The sequence below is a fragment of the Cyprinus carpio genome, chromosome A15, assembly GCF_018340385.1.
Source record: "Cyprinus carpio isolate SPL01 chromosome A15, ASM1834038v1, whole genome shotgun sequence".
Lineage (NCBI taxonomy): Eukaryota > Metazoa > Chordata > Actinopteri > Cypriniformes > Cyprinidae > Cyprinus > Cyprinus carpio.
In genome coordinates this window covers 2,647,840-2,668,659 of record NC_056586.1, presented here as the reverse complement: position 1 = coordinate 2,668,659, position 20,820 = coordinate 2,647,840, and the positions used below count along the sequence as shown (strand labels likewise).

The 20,820-nt window shown below is 39.3% G+C and overlaps 1 pseudogene; it reads left to right on the top strand.

Annotated features, from left to right (window-relative positions):
• Window positions 1-3,465: 3,465 nt before the first annotated feature.
• On the top strand, window positions 3,466-19,544 carry LOC122147646 (annotated as a pseudogene).
• Window positions 19,545-20,820: the final 1,276 nt, after the last annotated feature.

The window sequence follows — 20,820 nt, the reverse complement described above, 5'->3', positions numbered from 1 at the left end:
TTTTAAAAAAAATTTTTTAGTTCCCAAAATCCTCGAGGATTATAAAGAGGGGGGGGGGGGGGGGGGGGGGGGGGGGGGGGGGGGGGGGGGGGGGGGGGGGGGGGGGGGGGGGGGGGGGGGGGGGGGGGGGGGGGGGGGGGGCCCCCCCCCCCCCCCCCCCCCCCCCCCCCCCCCCCCCCCCCCCCCCCCCCCCCCCCCCCCCCCCCACTTTTAGTTTTTGCAGTCACTTTAAAAATGGTTGACAATAAATATACAAATATGTACTAATAAATGCCATAGTTCTTAATTAGGAGCACAGAGAAGCATGTGTAAGGAAGAAGAACAAGAATTATCAATATTTAGTGGTGAATAAATCTCCACTTATGAATCCCCATAACTGTGTCAAGTCATCAGAGCAATGAACAAACTGGGGGCAGAACTACAGTATGTGGAAAAGTGAATGTGAGTTAAAAATTAAAATTAAATAATGTGATACTAAATTAAATACCCTAGTATATTAAAAAATAACCTGTCTATATATTGGAGAAAGCGGTTAGTTATAGGTAAATTGTGTGTGTTTTTTAGCAGCTCATAAAATATGCTTTTTCAGCGTGCTGTCACTAGAGTATAAGTGTGTGTATAAATGTTATCTTATGTATTTATCTACTTTAAGTTCACTAATATCGGCCGCCCTTGGACAAAACAAGACTCTGAAAATTAGTTTGCAGGCTGGTCGTAGTCTTCCATGCACAAAAATCTACCTTTAGTTAAAGTAAAATTCTGAATAATATATATGTTATATATATATATATATATATATATATATATAATATATATAATTATAATATATATATATATATTTAAATGAATGGGTATAAAATTCTTTAAAATATGTATATTAAATTAATTAAAATATGAATAATTTTAGCATGTTATAAAATCCAAGTGGAGATGTTAACAGTGGCGCTGGAATAAGACGACGCGATGGATCTGGTTTGAGTGGGCTGTAAAGATCAGATTTGGAGAAGTTCAGATTGCTGGTGAGTCTTAGGATCAGAGAGTCTCTCTAAGACCACCTTAAATAACCACAAATGTGTTGGGAAAGTTTGCCATAAAAAAACCTTTGTTCTCAAACATCAAACTCGTGTCACGGAAGCTTCGCCGGGCTGTGGCCGGATCTGTCCAGCAGGACAGTGTCCAACAGCTGATCCGAAGTAAGTCACTCGGACCACAGATTGAAGGTTTTGTCACACACAGAGAACCTGTGGGACGAGCGTGGTCCTTCTGTATCTGGAGCGATTCTGTATGAAAGAATGGTCTTGGATCGGATCCCTTGCCATGGGGGGTATGTTTATTATAAAGCTCATTACAGCATTATAGAAGAAGACTCAGGGCTGTTATCTTGCAAAGGGAGGTTTACACAAAAGTATGAAATGCTGGGTGTTGTTACTTTAATAAAGGTTAGATTTTTGTGTAATATTTTGAAACAAAAGGCCACGAAGATAAACACCAAAGAGATTTTTTCCATGGCCTGTTTTTGCGAACATTTTCCAAGGGTGCCATATTTGTGGAGTCCACTGTATTGTACTGATCTCGTATAATACACTTGTCTTAATGTCACGTGTTCAGTGAATGGCTCTTTTTTTTTCAGACAGATGCTGGTCTGTGTGTCTCTGCACTCAGTGTCATTCTCTACATTATGATTGGAAAATAAGGTCTAAGTCTACTGTCAGAGAGAAGAGACTGCTGTGTGGTCTGTGTCAGAAAAGTGATTAATTGTGCAACTGTTTTTTATTTGACAGTAATCTTATTGTGCAGCTCTTGCAGTCCGGCTGTCGGTGTGTTTTAGGGTACTTGTGTCCTTCTCCTGACGGTGCTGTGGCAGAGCACTTTGTGGTCTGGCTTTGCTTAACATGGTTAAAATCTTGCAGTAGTTTCAGTCTGCGGACATTTTGTGTTCTGCTTCTCTTGTTTTTTTTTTTATTGCCACAACATTTACCCAAATATATGTTGAGTAAGTGTTTGCATTGTACCCTCATGTGGTAATGGGTGTTTTTGTATATTGTTTAAAAAAATACAGTTTTTCTTTTAAAGCCCAAATGCCAGCATCCAAGATGATAAATTTGGGGGCGTTTTTTGATCAATGCAGAAATACAGTGCAGTTCATATATTTAATGTAATGGATCTTATGTTCATTATGGATTATGCTTAGGCTGTGTTCACCTGAATTAGTCAATGTAATGAAGTGTGATGAAATTGATTCTCTTGCTGTGGTGAATGATGATCATTTTTTAATGTTTATTGTAAATGTAATTCTGCATTTCAAAACCACAACAAATTGGCTTGCATGGAAATTCCCATCATGCATATAATAGAGATGCTTGTGTGTTTATGGCTTTTTTCATTAACTGACAAGGTTACATTTGATTGCATAGTAATGATGAAATGTTCTTTAAAACACAAACAAAATCTATTATGAATAAATTCAGACATCTGCTGTAGTGTCTGTTATAGTGCTTAACTAGAAGGTGGCTGTTTCCAGACTGCTCCAATAAACTCAGAGCAGGATTTTCATTGCAATGCACCAAATTATTGCCATTTCTCTAGAACAGGTTTTTTGAAAATGTAAACTTTTTAGAAATTTGGGCTGAATATCAGCTGAGCGAAGGTTTAAAAGATTGGACAAATTTTGTAGGATGGGAGTTGAAAATAACTCATGTATGTAAAAGAGCAGTAGGGAAAATTTTAGCAAAATCTTCTTCTTAATTGTAAGTTTTTAGAAGCCACGTGTAGTCAGTATAAAAAAGCAGTATGAGGAAAATGAGGAATATTAATTTACAAACATTTTCAATTTGATTGGACTGACCAAATCTACACCTGATGGGGCTGATTTTCTCAGAAGCAACACCCCCACCCTCCACCAAGTTGTGTTCTTTTGGAAGTTTGCTCTCAAAATCGATTGACTTGGCTGAGACATTTGTAAGGCAATACCAGTCTGAATGACACTTTGGCCCAGTTTACACTGCAGTTCTTGATGCCTAATTTGGATTTTTTTGATTAGTAAAAAAGTAAACCAATTCTGCAGAAAAAACTTGGCAACACTGTACTCGCAAAAGTGTCCCCCTGAGTTGACGTCATTCATCACATCGACAGAGAAATATCCGACACAAATGTGCATATCTGAGTCTGAATATCGGATTTATTTCCAACAATATGGAAATAATGCATGAGGCCCTGAAACTGTTCTGAGAATATCGGAATCCACACACTTTTTTCCTGCTTACGTGTTTTGTGGGTCATATCCAGTCTGTCAGTCTGTGCCACATGGGATAAATAAATAGGGCCTTGTAAATCCATTTTGCTTCACCCTTTCGATTTTGCTTACTGACCTGTCTCTCTCTCTCTCTCTCTCTCTCTCTCGCTTTCTCTCTTTTTGTCTGTGTGTCAGTGGTTGCCAGGGCATTTGCGATGGCCTGGACCCTAGTAATGAATGGCGACGGGGCTCCCAGCAGCCCGGAGCACTCCTCCTGCACGCTGGCCTGACTGGAAGGAGTTCTGTGAGCTTCACGCTCGAGCTTCCGCCGCTGATTTTGCCTACAAGTTCCGGCGATTCATCAGCGAGAACCCATGCTATGACTCACCTGGTGCTGATGCCAACTTCTCGCAACACTTTGCTCAGCACTTCCTGACCTGCTTCTCCGCCGCCCTCGACCAAGTTCAAGGTCCCGGCTCTCGGGAGACTCCTCCGCTCTGAAGTACAGCATCGCACCCTTCGTGGGCATACAGAGCTGCACGCTGCCCCTCAGCCACAACCTCTACCATCGGCGCAAAGACGTGGGGGCCTCGAGCGAATCGCTGGATAGCATGGACAGTGGAGGGGGGCGGAGCCAGCGGACAGGAACAGCAGACCCCCACCCGTAGAAGGCAACCGTGAGCCAATCCAGGAGTTCGGAGGATGTGTCATTGGGGCGACGCAAGGCTCGATTCAAGAAGGGCTTTTCCCTCCGCAACATGAGTCTGAGCGTGGTGGACTGGGTGAAGGAGATCTGGCACCGCAGGGCCTCTCCAGAGCCAGATCCCTTGGGGAGCTCCAGGAGGACCAATGGAGCCGAGTCCGTGGGGTCCGAACACTGGAGCCAGAAGCTACGGCTACCGCGGGGCTCTCAGGGCCATAAAGCGGAGCTGCTGGAGATCCAGAGGGAGGGTGCGCTTAGATACATGGTGGCTGATGACAATAACTGTATGGGCGCGGCGCAGTGGCAGAAATGCAGGTTACTGTTGAGGAAGACCGCGGCGCAAGTGGACGCAGGAGAGAAGTTCCAGCTTGAATTCTACGTTCCACCAAAGGTAGACCAGCACTCTGATAAAACTCTAATTAGTATGAGAGTTTGTGGGTTAGGGAAGAAAACCGATTATTCTTAAACGGTAGAGCCCTTCAGCCCTGCTCCTGGAGATCCACTGTCCTGTAGAGTTAGGCTCCAACCCTAATCAAGCACACCTGAACCAGCTAATCAAGGTGTTCAGGATGACTTGAAAAGGTTGGAACTAAACTTAGGCCTGGGACACACCAGACGATTTTCAAATCTTAATCCATTTTTAAACTTTGGGAGACCACAGACATTATGACCGTTTTAACCGATTTTAAGAATTTAATCCTCTTAATGCACACACTAGATGATTCGACCAGACCACACACTTGTTGATTGTTGGAACGATTTCACAGTGACATGAGTTCTCTCGGAGACTCACGAGATCAAACATGACTTAAAGGGGTCATTGGATGCCCATGTTCCACAAGTTGATATGATTCTTTAGGGTCTTAATGAGTCTGTAACATAAGCCCTATTCGCATGGGATTAGTATTACCTGGTGACCTCCAGTCATTTGTAATAATTGCGGAGGTTGTCTGTGATCTTAATCCCGTGCGAATCGGCATCTCTGTGATTTGGCCAGTATTTGGCAGGTCGTATATCGTTTTTCGAGGTTTTTGTTTCCTGTGCGCCTTTTTATCCGTCTTTTGCGAAGAATGGATCAGCGTTGTAGTGTTTGATAGTATTTTGGATGCTGTCATATCGCTACACCATACAATTTGCAGAAAGAGAAAGCTGAAAAGGTTTTGAGGTTAATGTTACAAATAAATCAAGTATAAAGCTTGAGATATTATTTTAACCTGGTGAAATGTAAATGACATAGCGCACGAGACTATATTAGTTTCTTTTTTTAAATCCATCTAACCGGACCATAGAATGGGACTCTCAAAGCCTTGACATCCAGGTATTCAGGAGATAAGTCAGTAAATTCGAGTAAAATCACAGGCTTCGCTTATCCCGTGCAAATGCACCACACAAAATTCAGATGTGGGGAGGTCATTTCATAATCACACAAGGTCCCTAGTTAATACTAATCCCATGCGAATAGGGCTATAGTTTGGTTAAAATTTCCCAATGGTAGTGTAAAAAACAATTTTTTTACCCTGTCAAAAACCGCTCTTTTTCAGAGCAAGCAGTTTTGTAGCATTTTCCTTTAAATGCAAATGAGCTCTGCTGTTCATTATTACATCCAACAACAGAACACTTAAATCCCTTAGGAGTCATTGGCCCTGTCCCAAATGGCACCCTAAACCCTCGCGGTCTTCCTCTAAATACGCACTTTTTTGTGACGTAATGCCGCTTTGACTGTTGGGTAGAAGTCTGCTGTGGAGCTTGCCCCACAGCCAGCCACAAAGGGGGCACTCGCGAGCACCCTTCTGAAAGCTAAAATGACGAATGGGACACCCTGCAGTCTCGTGGACTTAATGGACACGCGCACACAGCAGCCGTTGTAAGTCCGTAAGACCGAAAGTGCACATGAAGTGTTCCATTTGGGACAGGGCCATTCTTGTCTACATCTGCTCCGGCGGTGAAACACTGGTGGACTGATGACAGTCACTCAGGACGGGTCTAAGGTAAGATGCCAGTCTAGTCTGTGCTGAAACGCTACTGTCAATCAAACTATCGTGGGAGGGGCCTGTTTTTTTGTGATGTCACACAGACAGGCATCTGAGATCAGCTTGATTTGAGAAAGGGGAAATAATTTAACGAGATTAAAAAAAAACACTGGGTGGATTTTTATCATTATAGGATTGTTTGTTTACACACACATTTCAGTTCAAACAACTCTTAAAAGTCCATGTAGCATCCGATGACCCCTTTAAGAAAAACAAATGGAGGACAATCAATTTTGTCAGCTGTCTCTTGTGTTCAGTTTCACAGTGAAAAATTATCTTTCTCAATACTCCACTTTCGTGGTGTGTTTGTGGTTCCCAAGTTTCAGATATAGAAGCACGCAACATCCGGTAGGTGACGCTTGCTCGCTCCCATCAAACATGTTTGATATTTATGATTTGGGATTGTGGGTCTCCGACGTAATCAGGAGCAGTAAAATAATCGTTTAGACCTCTGTTATATAGGATAGATCTTAATCTATTATCTGCATGGGCAAAGTGGACATCTTCATCTTTTTTTAAATATTTGAAATTTTTTGTGTTAGTCTCCCTCTGGATACTCTTCTGTATGTAAAGTTAGTTTCATAAGAGTAAAATTCATTTAATTGTTATTTGCAATGGGTACACTGGTTAATGAAGCTTGTGACAAGGCTCAGATTCAAACAATGACAGTGCAAGCGTGTATTACACACATGCCCTTACCAAAAAGTAGTATACTTCAAGTTTATTTTATTAAGTATACTTAAGTAAAGTTCAAGTATATTTTGACTTTTTGTAAGTATAAGTCAAGTATACTTAATTGTCATTATAAGTATATATCTTAGAAGTACATAAAGCCCATTTCTGAGAAGTACATAAAAAGTAAACTAAAAGTATACTTTCATATTTTTTAGTTTAAAATAAGTATACTAAATCATGAGAAATGTCAGGGATCAGCCCCGAACTACAGTTTAGATCAGCGGTCTCGAGCCTGCTCCTGGAGAGCTACTGTCCTGCAGATCTCAGCTCCAGCCCAATCAAAGCAAGAGCAAGTTTGAAGACCGCTGGTTTAGATTAAGCTGTTTATAACAGGTGAAAAAGAACAGTGGTTCCCAATCCTGGTCCTGGAGAACCCCAATGCTGCACATTTTAGACTTCTCCCTAATCAAACACACCAGATTCAATTCATCAGCTCATTAGTAAAGATTCCAAGACCTCAAATGTGTGTCAGATAAGAGAGACATCCAAAATGTGCGGTGTTGGGGATTCTCCAGACCTTTTGGACCTTGACTGTCAATTTTTTTGTTTAACCCCTTAGCATTCCTGTAAAAATTGCCTAAAACACCTAAAAAGAAGCATAGCCAAAGTAAATTGCATGCTGTTTTTGAAGCATTTGGAGTATATGCATGGTTTTGGTCTCTTTTGAAAGGTGACATTCGGAGGTTTGTTTCTAAACAGAGCAAACCTCAGAATCACTGTAAGTCTTACTGGTATTGAGTAATAGAACTTTGAACACAGTTTGAACAGGTTAATAATAATAAACTTAATGTTATAAAATAAACCAATTTATTCATTTAGTTTTGGGATATTGTAAGAAATCATATTTGTTTAATTATGTGTTTTTATTTATATGTTGAAAAAAAAAAAGATTTTGGGAAGCTGATCTTAGAGCAATTTTAGCATCACACACAAAAACTGAGAACCACTGGCTTTAGGTTTAGGTTTAGGTTTAGGGATTGGTTAGTTTTTGGGTTACTCTAATGTAGCCAGACCTCTGACTAAAAGACAAGGCTGAGAACGCCACTTTGCCAGGAAGAGGCCGTCTGATTGAACAGCCATATTTGTTTGGTGTGTGTTTAGGTGTGGAATTTTCTGATATGCAGCAGTTTTTACTTAAAAGCGCTGATGGACTGATAAAGTGATAAAAAAGACCCTCTGTGTCCTCACTGCCAGAAGTATTGTTAGCAAAAGAGCTTTTCCAGTTTTGTGTGAAGCATACACGAGGAGGTCAGCGAACACGATTGTAAAATGCTATATTTGCCAGTCTACTTTTCATTATTTGAAGACTGTCTTTTGGTGTTCGATTCCACATGAGGACAAATGTGGTTCATAAATATTTATCTGAGTAGATTTCTTCTAACATTGAGTTCATCTAGTGTAGCTTCACACATGAGGTGATTTCATGAAGGAACAGATGAACCGGACGTATGTTAGTAGTAATGTTTTCCTCATTAAAAATGAGTCAGATCCGGCCTCTTAAAATCCTATTCCGCATTTTGGTTTTGCATCAAGATTTTGGGAAGCCAATCTCAGAGCAATTTTAGTCCCTCAAGACAGTGCTAATGACTTCCGTTTCCTGAACAAACTAAAAACGGGGTAAAAATATCCATGCTAACTACAACATAAACAGCCGAGCTAAGCTCCTGTCTGTCTTCATGCATCCTCACAGTGCTCAGAAACTAATAAAGCACATTATAACGACCGTAAGTGAGATCCCCTGAACAAATAATGCAGACGAAAGCACAGAGACTTCAGCTTCAGTCGTCAGTTTCACTCTGAGGTTATAAGAACAACATCCCCTTTCCTTATAAACAAGACCGTAACTGATGAAACCAGAAGTTAGGCAGATGGAAAGACTAGGGTTTTTTTTAGAAATTATGTATCTAAACGGCAAAAGTAAGAAATGTCCCGGGACCCAGGAGAGAGTTATGGCCCAGTTTACGGACCTGCAGTGTTCTGTGATTATGTTGCATGTGTTTTTTATGTCTTGCAATAATATTTATTATGTAAATTGTGCTGATTTCATTATATCACTGTGGAAAAGTTGGCTATCGTAGATGAAATTTAGTCATCAGTTTCATTGCATTTTCGTTCTATTTCTAAAGTGTGAATTTTATTTGTCACAGTTTTGTTTGTTTTTTTTTTGTTTTTTTGGCATACTTTGTCACAGAAATTTTTCTCTCTACGCACAAAAAGAGTTTTTTTTCATATACAGTCTTAGATTCTCTTTATTAATTAAATTTTTATCAGGCTCTTATGAAAAAAAATACACTGTTCTCTTTCTCAAACAAAAGCACACAAAATTATGCAAAAATGCCCATTTTTGGCAAGTGACCTCATAAGCAGTCTTAAATGAATTAAGAAGTCCTATATGAGTTGTGAGAAAATCGGATGTGTGTCAGGTTTTAAAGAGACAGCAGACTGCAGTCTGTTATTGATGGAAATCAATGAGAAATCACTTACTGCTCTGCTCACCGATTAACTTTTCTTGCTTGAAACAAGCTATAAGATATTCAATTTAGTCAATGTATTCAATGCATATCCAATTTATAGTTTATGTGAAGATTGTTTTAAGTTCACTTAACTATTCAATTATACTGTTATGTTGAATTTCTATATTTAAATAATGTCTTTGAGTTATACTGCAATGTTGAATGGCTAAAACTGCATTTAATAGAGACATTAGCAGTATTGGTATCAATGATACTGGCTATCATTAATAAGTAAAAAGATGCTATTAAACACACACTTAAAATATATCATCTTTGTTGTTTCTTCATTAATTTAGAGGTTCAGTGTGAAACTATAACAATGTAATATGCAATTAATTGCGATTAAATACAGAAAACTGTGTGTTTATTTAAAACGTTAATCGATTGTCAGCACTAATATACACACATAATATTTTTGAATGATAAATACAAATGACAGTCATTATTGTTGAGCCCTGCAGAGCCACACGGCACTCACTGAATTTCATGCTGTGCATTATGCATACTTGAATGGCATTGACTTGTGTTTGTAGTCATCTAAACCCAAAGTGAGCATCCCGCTGTCTGCTATCGTGGAGGTGAGGACCACCATGCCTCTAGAGATGCCCGACAAAGACAACACATTCGTGCTCAAGGTACACTTCCCTCATTCTTAATACGTTCATGTACATATGTATGCTCAAATATGTAACTTTTCTTTGAGAAATGCGAGCATGTTACCTAGTGGATCTAGATCAGTGCTGTCAGTTCAGACTGTGGTGTTGTGTCGTCCATCGCAGGTAGAAAATGGTGCTGAATACATTCTGGAGACCATCGACTCTCTGCAGAAGAACTCGTGGGTCGCAGACATCCAGGACTGCATTGACCCCGGGTGAGACTCCTCTGCTGAGGCCCGGGGTTCACAGTACATCCACATATCGGGACACAGTCACAGATTAAACCTGATACACATTGACACTGGCTGAGTCTGATGTGGCATTTCATTAACACTGAAGCGAAGCCACACTGCGGTCTCTGATGCTAGTGTCTATACACTGCTCATAACGGCATGAAAATGAGATTAAATGATCACTTAACTTACTGCTAGTTGGTCAGACTAGTGTTTAAGACACAATCTCATCGTAATGTCCATGATGCCAAGTCAAATCAAACATATTTTCACAATATTTCAGAACAACTTTACAGAAAGTCATACTGTTATGCATATAAAAAATAATTTATTGCTTAGTATTTTTGTCCTGTTTAAACATTTTTAAATCATTAGACATTTACTTGAGAAGCAAAATAACCAGATATTAGGTCTTGTTATCTGAAAAAAAAAAAAAAGTTTCAAAATGACACATTTTTTTCTTATAATGAGAATAAAATATAATTTCAATAAAATAAAGCAAGAAAAATAATCCTGCTTTCATTATAAAACAAGATTATGTTTATTACCCTGTTGACTGATGTTTTTTCTTGCTTTAAGCTAAAACTAGCAAACTTATTTTTTTTTTTTTTTAGAAAACAAGAATTAATATCTCAAGTCATTTGGCTTCTCAAGTAAATATATCTATGAAAACAAGACAAAAATACCAAGTAAGAAAATCAGTTTTACTATAGTGTTTTAGTGCTGATAGTACTGATGTAACAATGTAAAATAATCAAACAAGATTTAGATCTAGCTCTATTGAATTACAGTGTTTTCTATCACATATATGAGTGCAGATGTGAATGTCTGGGCATTTAAAGCAATTAATAGATTAAGATATTAGTAGGTATTGTTCAAAGTGATTCTCAAAAAGTAGGAATGAGTATATGGTTGTAAAGTCTGATGCTTGATGAAGAGATCCAGGCATTGTTTTGTTTTGTTGTTAGTGAGAGTAAACCAGTATAATTTCAACACTTTTAAAACCCTTTTGTTTACTGATCTAAACTGAAGTCTAATCTAAATACAGTAATAAGTAACGAAGCCGCAGAAACTCAGATCTGTATTCCAGGACATCAGATAAACGTTATATAAGATCAGACGCTTTCATGGTGTAGCTGCTGAAGTGTGTGTGGTCTGTGTGTTTCCGGGACAACGGGGATGACATCGAGCTGGCGTCGTGTGCTCACAGCCAGCCGCACAGAGACTCTCGCTGGTGTCTTCCTGTAGCTGTGAGCTGCTGTGTGACGGTACGTCATCAAGACACGTCTGCTCGCACAAGCACAGGCTAAATCAGCACCAGAGCTCAGTTTTTATTAATAGAAGCTGCTCAGATGCATGCAGCGTTCTGATGAATTCCGTTTGTGCATATGATGTGTTTCTCGTAAGCTGGAGCTTCAGGAAGAGTTGGGTTTATGTTGTGGATGTGTTTCTCAGGTTCACACCGGGGGTCAGAGCGGCTGTGCTCTGCTGCTGCTGATCAGTCGGCTGCGGCCCGCTGTCAGGAGCCCCCCGTCACCCAGCACCCCTTCACACTCACATGTCCCGCTAGAGCGCTTCCTGCAGTCGCCAGAGGCCCCAGAACACTAACACAGCATCAGGTACATCCGCTTCACTGACCGAGAACAGAACGATGACGGTTGTGTTTGTGTGCGTCAGTCTTTGAGTCAGTGAATTCAGTTGGATTCTTATAGATTTAGAAAGATACCATTTTGCTGAATTGACTGAACAGTGATTTGATTCGGTGATTCGCTTTTATAAAATTCTTTAAACGCTTCCCTTAATGTATGTTAGACAGGAAAAGAGCAAGGACTTCACACTGTTTACTGCACCAAAAGAAACCCGAAAGAAAACACACAACCTAGTACACAGCAAAAAATCCAGAGTGAAATTAACTCTGCTGGGAGTACATGTGAGACCACACTCAAGAGTGTGAAAGTGTTAAAATAGGAGTGTTAAATTAACACTGAAGCAGAGTTAAAGTTAATGAGATAATTAAGCGATTAATTGCGTGATGATTGACCATTATTGACGAGACCTGATGTTAACAAGCAGAATCAACAAAGACAAAAATCACTATTTTAATATCACCATTATAGTGGCCAATGTTTGCTTTAGTTGGGCTCTTGACCCTTAAAATTTTAAAGTCAGGTTTTGCTTGGATGTTGTAATGAAGTTATAAAACAGAAGGGCAAAGAAAAAAATATTGGTTTTCCTGAATCACTGAGTTAAAATTTCATTGTTGATTATTGCGGCCGAATGATTCTTCAGCATAGGATTACCAGCATTTTAAATACAATCTGTGGAATTTCTTAAAAGTTGTTTGTTCAAAAATCTTTTCAAAAGAGTCTTTCATTTAGACCTGCAAACATCAAGAATCAACCTGTGAACCTCAACGACGGTGACAATCAAAAAAGCATGTTGCAGGAGACTTGTGTTTGCAGTGCATTCTGGGTGCCACCTATCAAAATTCATCCATGGCTCCCATGATGCACTGTGGCATAAGTAAATTATTACCTGAATTGTCTTAGTAATGTCCTTTATGTTTTGGGCTTTAAATAAGTTTGGTGATTCAGGTCAAATAATTATTATGTAAAAACATAACTAATATCACATAATCATGTTTTTATTTTTGCTCCTCTCTCTATTACATTACATTTACATTTACATTTAGTCATTTAGCAGACACTTTTATCCAAAGCGACTTACAAATGAGGACAATGGAAGCAATCAAAAACAACAAAAGAGCAAATGATATATAAGTGCTATAACAAGTCTCAGTTAGCCTAAACACAGTATACGTAGCAAGGGCTTTTAAATAATATAATAAATAAAAAGAAAACAGATAGAATAGAAAAGGAATAGAGCAAGCTAGTTTTAGAGGCCTTTTTTATAATTGTAAAATAAATGAAAAGAAAATAGATAGAATACAAAAACATTAAAAAGGTAGTTAGATTTTTTTTTTTTTTTCTAAATAGAATTAGAATAGTGAGTGAAAAAGTTAGAGGGTCAAATAAAGATGGAAGAGATATGTTTTTAGCCGATTCTTAAAGATGGCTAAGGACTCAGCTGCTCGGATTGAGTTGGGCAGGTCATTCCACCAGGAGGGAACATTTAAGTTAAAAGTCCGTAAAAGTGACTTTGTGCTTCTTTGGGATGGCACAACCAAGCGATGTTCACTTGCAGAATGCAAGCTTCTAGAGGGCACATAAGTCTGAAGTAATGAATTTAGGTAAAGGGGTGCAGAGCCAGTACTGGTTTTGTATGCAAACATCAATGCCTTGAATTTTATGCAAGCAGCTATTTGTAGCCAGTGCAAATTAATAAATAGAGGTGTGACGTGTATTCTTTTCGGCTCATTAAAAATTAATCTTGCTGCCGCGTTCTGGATTAATTGTAAAGGGCTTGATAGAACTGGCTGGAAGGCCTGCCAAGAGAGCGTTGCAATAGTCCAGCCTGGACAGAACAAGAGCTTGAACAAGGAGTTGTGCAGCATGTTCGGAAAGAAAGGGCCTGATCTTCTTAATGTTGAATAAAGCAAATCTGCAGGAACGGACAGTTTTAGCAATGTGGTCTGAGAAAGTTAGCTGAGCATCAATCATAACTCCAAGGTTTCTGGCTGTTTTTGAAGGAGTTATGGTTGATGTGCCTAACTTGATGGTGAAATTGTGATGAAACGATGGGTTTGCTGGAACCACAAGCAGTTCTGTCTTGGCAAGGTTGAGTTGAAGGTGATGGTCCTTCATCCAGCAGAAATGTCTGTTAGACAAGTTGAGATGCGAGCAGCTACCGATGGATCATCAGGATGGAATGAGAGGTAGAGTTGAGTGTCATCAGCATAGCAATGGTATGAAAAGCCATGTTTCTGAATGACAGAACCTAATGATGCCATGTAGACAGAGAAGAGAAGTGGTCCAAGAACTGAGCCCTGAGGTACCCCAGTAGTTAGATGTTGCAACTTGGACACCATCACCTCTCCAAGATACTTTGAAGGACCTATCTGATAGGTAAGACTCAAACCACTGGAGTGCGGTTCCTGAGATGCCCTTTGTCAGTAGGGTTGACAGGAGGATCTGGTGGTTAAACAGTGTCAAAAGCAGCAGATAGATCAAGCAAGATAAGTATTGAAGATTTGGATTCCGCTCTTGCCAGTCTTAAGGCTCAACAACTGAGAGCAAGGCAGTCTCAGTTGAATGTCCACTTCTGAAGCCAGATTGGTTGCTGTCAAGGAGGTTGTTCTGTGTGAGAAAAGGTAGAGACTTGGTTGAATACAGCTCGTTTCAAGTGTTTTTGCAATGAAAGGAAGAAGGGAAAAACTGGTCTGTAGTTCTCTAAAAGAGATGGGTTGAGGGTGGGTTTTTTTTTTAAGTAGCGGAGTGATACGAGCCCTGTCTAAATGATGAGGGGGAAAAACACCTGTATGAAGGGATGTGTTAATGATGTGAGTGAGTGCAGGTACAACTGCAGGAGAAATGGCTTGAAGGAAATTAGATGGAATAGGATCAAGCAGACAAGTAGTAGGATGATTAGAAAGGGTGAGTTTGGAGACTTCTGCCTCAGAGAGTGAAGAGAAGGATTTGAATGAGTGTATGTTTGCTGGTGAGATGTGCTTGATGGATTGTGGTGTGGAAAATTGTGCACTGATGTTTTTAATTTATTTTATTAATGAAAAAACGTGGCAAAGTCGTCAGCTATTAGAGATGAAGCAGGAGGGGGAGGACTGATACACATTAAGGTCAGTAGTATTTTTGGATTTGCGCCACAAACCTTTCAGCAGCTCTAAGCTTAGAACGTGTGTTCGCGTAGAACATCAGATAACCAAAGGGCTGAAGGGGTGGTACGGGCTGGCCTGGAAGACAAGGGGCAAACAGTGTCTAAACAAGATGTAAGAGTGGAGCAGAAAGTATCAGTAGCACTGTTAGCATCAAAAGATGCTAACAGTTTAGGGGAAGGAAGCGAAGATGAAACCATTGCAGATAGCCGGGAGGGTGAGAGTGAGCGTAGGGTACGTCGAAAGATGACATGGGGCTGGGTAAGTGATGTGTCAGGAACCCATGCTGAGGTTAAGAGGAGAGGAGGAAGTGATCTGAGGTGTGCAGTGGAGTAACCAGTACATGATCAGTGGAGCAGTGTCGTGTGAATAAGGTCCAGTTGGTTGCCTGATTTGTGAGTAGCAGTAGTTGACACTCGGTTGAGATCAAAAGAGGCAAGCAGAGTGTGGAAGTCAGCAGATAGAGGTTTATCTAGGTGGATGTTGAAATCTCCAAGCATAATTAGGGGAGGGCGTAGTACCATCCTCAGGAAAGGTTGAGAGCAGCACATCTAATTCATCCAAAAAGTTACCTAGTGGTCCTGGGGGTCGATAGACAACTACAAAATGTATTTTAAGAGGGTAGGTAACAGTAACGGAATGAGATTCAAAGGAACTGTTGATACCCAAAGATGGTAAAAGGATTAAATTTCCAATCATTAGAGATGAGCAGACCAGTACCTCCACCTCTTCCAGTCAAACGGGGGGGAGTGGGAAAATGAGAAATTATTGGAGAGGGCAGCAGGTGTAGCATTGTCCTCTGGTTTGATCCAGGTCTCTGTCAGGGCCATGAGATTAAACTTTGAATGACTTATAATAGAAGTAATGAAATCGGCTTTGTTTACAACAGACTTGGCAATTCCAGAGACCAATAGAAAAAGATAGTGTATTAGCAGACATAGGCAGAGTGTGCAGGTTGTTAGGATTGCGCTGCCTACAGTGTGTGATGCGTGGTTTGCGAGTGGAAGTGATAGTAGGGATCTGGAAACACATAGTAAGAATTAGTTATACAAACTGAAACAGAAGTGAAACAAATAGAAGGAAAAAGGATTAATCAAAAACAATACTTATATCCCTTGCCGGTGTCCCTGCCCGGTGGAGTCGCACGGTAGAGTCGATGGTCTTTACACTCTTCGGTCTTCACACGAGGAGGGCTTAACAGGAGGGCTGCCGCCGACCGCTGCCGCGGTTTACTAACCTTTTTTGTATACCCGTCAGACCAAAAACGGAAATTGAATTCAGCTGAACACACTTTACTGTTTATCACAACAAAAGGTCTAAGCAAGCGCACGACACTGACAACGTATGCGATAGAGTACGAGACCAAACGCAGCACATCTCAACACAGTAAACATTATAACTTAAAATGACATATATAATGACATATAACTTATAACTCTATTACAACTGAGTTATAACAGCCAAACCAAATCTAATTTTAAAAACGGAAGAGTCAAGAGCCCAACTAAAGCAAACACTGACCACTATAATGGTGACATAAATTTTTTTGATTTTTGTCTTTGTTGATTCTGCTTGTTAAACATCAGGTCTCGTCAATAATGGTCAATCATCACTCAGTTAATCACTTAATTATCTCATTAACTTTAACTCTGCTTCAATGTTAATTTAACACTCCTATTTTAACACTTTCACACTCTTGATTGTGATCTCACATGTACTCCCAGCAGAGTTGATTTCACTCTGGATTTTTTGCTGTGTAGCTAGAGAGCCCGCAGCACACACATTGGGCAGGTAGACAGGAAAAAACTGTCCTCATGCAAATATTACAAATAACAGTCTGGCTGCTTTTAGTTTTGGATTGCTAATAGGAGAGACTGGGGGTTAACCTCAGTTACTGATTTCTTACGTTTTCCTGTGAATTCTTTGCTAAAATTACAGTATTATCATGTTATGCTGAGTAACATGTCAACACGATAAAACATTGCATTTAACAGAAGAGTCCACTATATGATGAAGGTCGATTTGTGTTTTTCATAAATGTCAGGCTGGGGCAAGTTGTCACAATTTTATCTGGGCAAATTGTCCTATTTTTTTTGGTTTTTTTTGTATGCTGTAACAATTTATTATTTATGATTTCAGTTGTAGTTTTTCTGTGTTACCTTTTACATCTGGGTGGTTTCATACATTATTTAGCGTTTTGGAATTATTGTAATATCCAGATGTATTCATCATAATATTAATTTTTTCATATGATATTTGTGAATATAACCATTTTATTTCAGACATATATGAAAATTGTAACTAGCAAGGGTAGCTTTGCAGCACATTAAATCAAGCATTATCTCACACGACACACATCAGGCTGTTTTATTGATTAGAATGGGAACGAGCTTGTTTGTTTCGTGTCAGTTTAGATGCACTGAATTGTTGTTGTTTTGGTAAGCGTTTTATGTATATATTTTATAGATATAATAGTCATGATTTTATTCATTATTTCCCATCTCCAGAATTACCGACATTTAATAGTTCCTAGTTTATGACCAGTTTTCAGTCTAAAAACATGTTGGGACAGATTTGGCTCCTGCACCAGCAGCATGACACACACACACACACACATACATGTTTTATGGGGACTCTCCATAGGCATAATGCTTTTTCTACTGTATAAACTGTATTTTCTATCCCCTTACCCTAAATTTACCCCTCACACATTTTTAAAAAACTTAATTCTGGATGATTTTTTTTAAGCATGTTTCCACATTGGGACCAAAAAATGTCCCCACGAGGTCAAAATTTACTGGTATTACTATCCTTGTGGGGTCATCTGGTCATACCAGGTACACACACACACACACACATCATTCACATGCTCCTGTCGTTTAGGAAGCCCAGGTGAAAACCCCAAGGGAAGCGGAAGGAGATGCCAGTTTGACGGGTTACCCATGGTTCAACGGGACGCTGTCACGGGTGCGGGCGCGGCCAGCTCGTTCTCGCCGGCGGGTGCACAGAGTTCACGGCCTGTTTGTGATCCGCCAGAGCGAGACGCGTCCTGGAGAATACGTCCTCAACTTCAACTTCCAGGGAAAAAGCCAAGGTGAGGCCGCGACATGCACGCGCTTGTGGACGTCTTGTAGCAGATATAATACAGGTGCAGGAAACATGCTGCTCTTCAGTGCTGTCCTGTACGAAACAGAAATATATAGAAAATATAATGCAATATACTAATACATTTCCACAAATGGGAAACCAGTGTTTATATTTTTCAATATTCTGCAAAATATGCATGGACTATGTGATGGGAAGTATATCATTTTAAACTTTTAGGATTTTGGACAATTCTTGTTAAAGTTATGGCAAATTGAATGGAATTGATTGAGTGCTAACATGGTATATGATGCACATAAACAGATGATACACGCACACAGATGTGTCCCTGCAGCACAAAAGCAGTCTTAAGTCTCTGGGGTATATTTGTAGCAATAGACAACAATACATTGTATGGGTCAAAATTGTCGATATTTTAGCCAAAAATCATTAGGATATGTAAAGATCATGTTCCATGAAGATATTTGGTAAATTTTCCTACTGTAAGTATATTAAAAACTTCATTTCTGATTAGTAATATGCATGCTAAGGGACTTTAAAGATGATTTTCTCAAATATTTAGATTTTTTTGCACCCTCAGATTCCAGATTTTCAAATAGTTGTATCTCAGCCAAATGTTCTATCCTATCCTAATAAAAACCATACATCAATGGAAATTATGTATAACATCTAATTTTGATAAATTGACCCTGGTGTTTTGTGGTCAAGGGTCACGATATATAAATATATGAATGTATAAAAAAAATTATTTTTTGTACTTTGCATTTTTTTTGTCTCGTTTCTGATTACAAATATCTAATGACTTATGACTTAAATGAACTTAAGATATTAAGTCTTATTTTTCTGAATTAATAATTTTTTTTTTTTTTTTTTGATAGTTTTTGCTCAAAACAAGAAAAAAATATCTGCCATTGGGGTAAGAATCTTAATTTAAAGGGGAACAAGTTTATTTTTTCGCCCCATTTTTTTAAAGAAACAAGCCTTAATATCCCTTTTTAAGTCATTTTATGCTTCTCAAGTACATGCATCTTGAGTAAAGAGTGTTTATATAGAAACAAGACTAAAATACTAAACAAGAACATCTTTTTTTCCAGTGGCATAATTGTTTACATTTATTGCACACACGTTCCCATATAAATATGAATATATATATATTTATTATTTCTAATAATATCACCAAATGAACACATGAATAATGAATGTGTTGTGTCCTGGCCGCACCTGCGGTTGTCTGTGAACTGGGACAGCGGTCAGTCATTCGTCACGTTCATCACCTGTGGTTCCAGACAGTCGCAGGACATGTTTCCGGCACTTTCACGAGCATCCCATCCCACTGGAGTCCAGCGGCTCCACCGACATCACGCTACGCTCATACGTTCAAGTCCAGCGCTCGCCCACAGGTACCCAAACACACACAGCTGGTGAGGAGTCGAGATGCAATGAAAAGCAGTAACTCTCGTCTGCTTCCCTCAACACACCCAAACTAACCGTGAGAGCAGATTATTGTCTGATTATCTCGCTCATACAGTCACTGGTCTGCGGCAGCAGGGACTATTGTTCAAGCGGACCGTGAGGTGTTACAAAGTGACGTTGTTATAGTATCAGCATGAAGTCTGGTCCACATTGCAGCTTATGTCGACACCGTCGGTCAAAGAACGGCCATTTAGACAAGAAGCCTGGCATAACGTGACCAAACACGAAATCATAATTCAACTCAAATACAAAAAAATCATAAACAATCCATAACACAAAACTAGATTAAACAGCACAAATCTCATAAATAAATCACATGGCACAAAAACTAATTCTGGAAGGTGTGGGCTGCCCCCCTCACGAAACTATTCTGGAAGGTGGTTAGAACAGGATTTGTGCGGCTCTTTAAAAGCCTTATTCACCCCTTACAACGAGGCTTAAAGAGATTTTTGAATAGGAGCAGGAAAGTCTGGTCACATCAATACAGGCATGGGACTAATGTTGCATGAATCTCTTTGCATGAACCAGATACACATATCGAAACATCCTAAATAAAGATACTTTACTTGCGATGCAAACTGAACATGAAGTCTTGTTTTCTGAGAAACTGAACAAAAAAAAAAAAAAGTTTATGCTTAAAGAAGAATCTGCCAGTGGGGAATGAAAATATTTTCATTTAAGTTTGGGCCTTTTTTAATCAGAAACCTTTTCTGTCTGCATTTTCTCAGTAAAAAAACCAGACTTCTAAATTGAAGATCATTTTGCTTCTCAAGTAAATGCATCTTGATTTAAGATATCTTTAGACCTCTGCATGGAAAACAAACAACACATATTGAGGAAGTGCAAATCACTTTTGTGCCGTGAGAGATCAGATGGCACAGTAAAAGTTACTTCCTTATTTTTTTTTTTTGATTTTTTTACTTTTGAAGTTTTGCTAATACAAGACATGTACATTTAGCCGGAACCATTTCACGTATTGTTCCATTCAATTTATGGCTTAAACTTTCTCCTTTATCTAGTCTTCTTAATCTTATTCTTAAACCCCATTAGAAGTGTCATTTGGAGAAGTTCTGGGAATGTTAGGATTAAGAGCTTGATGTTTTGAGAGAGAACTTCATTTCTGTGTTTTTTTTATATTATGCGTAGAACCATAATTGCAGTCATAGATTAAATCAACCTCTTAGACCAAAATTGAAGGAACTGAGCAATCGATCTAGAGACCAGAATATCACAGGCACTTGAATATTTTGCCCTAATTTAGTTTTTTTATTTTTCGACGCAAATGTCATTTGTCGACCTGTTTTTTTTTTTTGAATTTGAATGCACCAGTAACATGCTTTCCTGCAGAGTG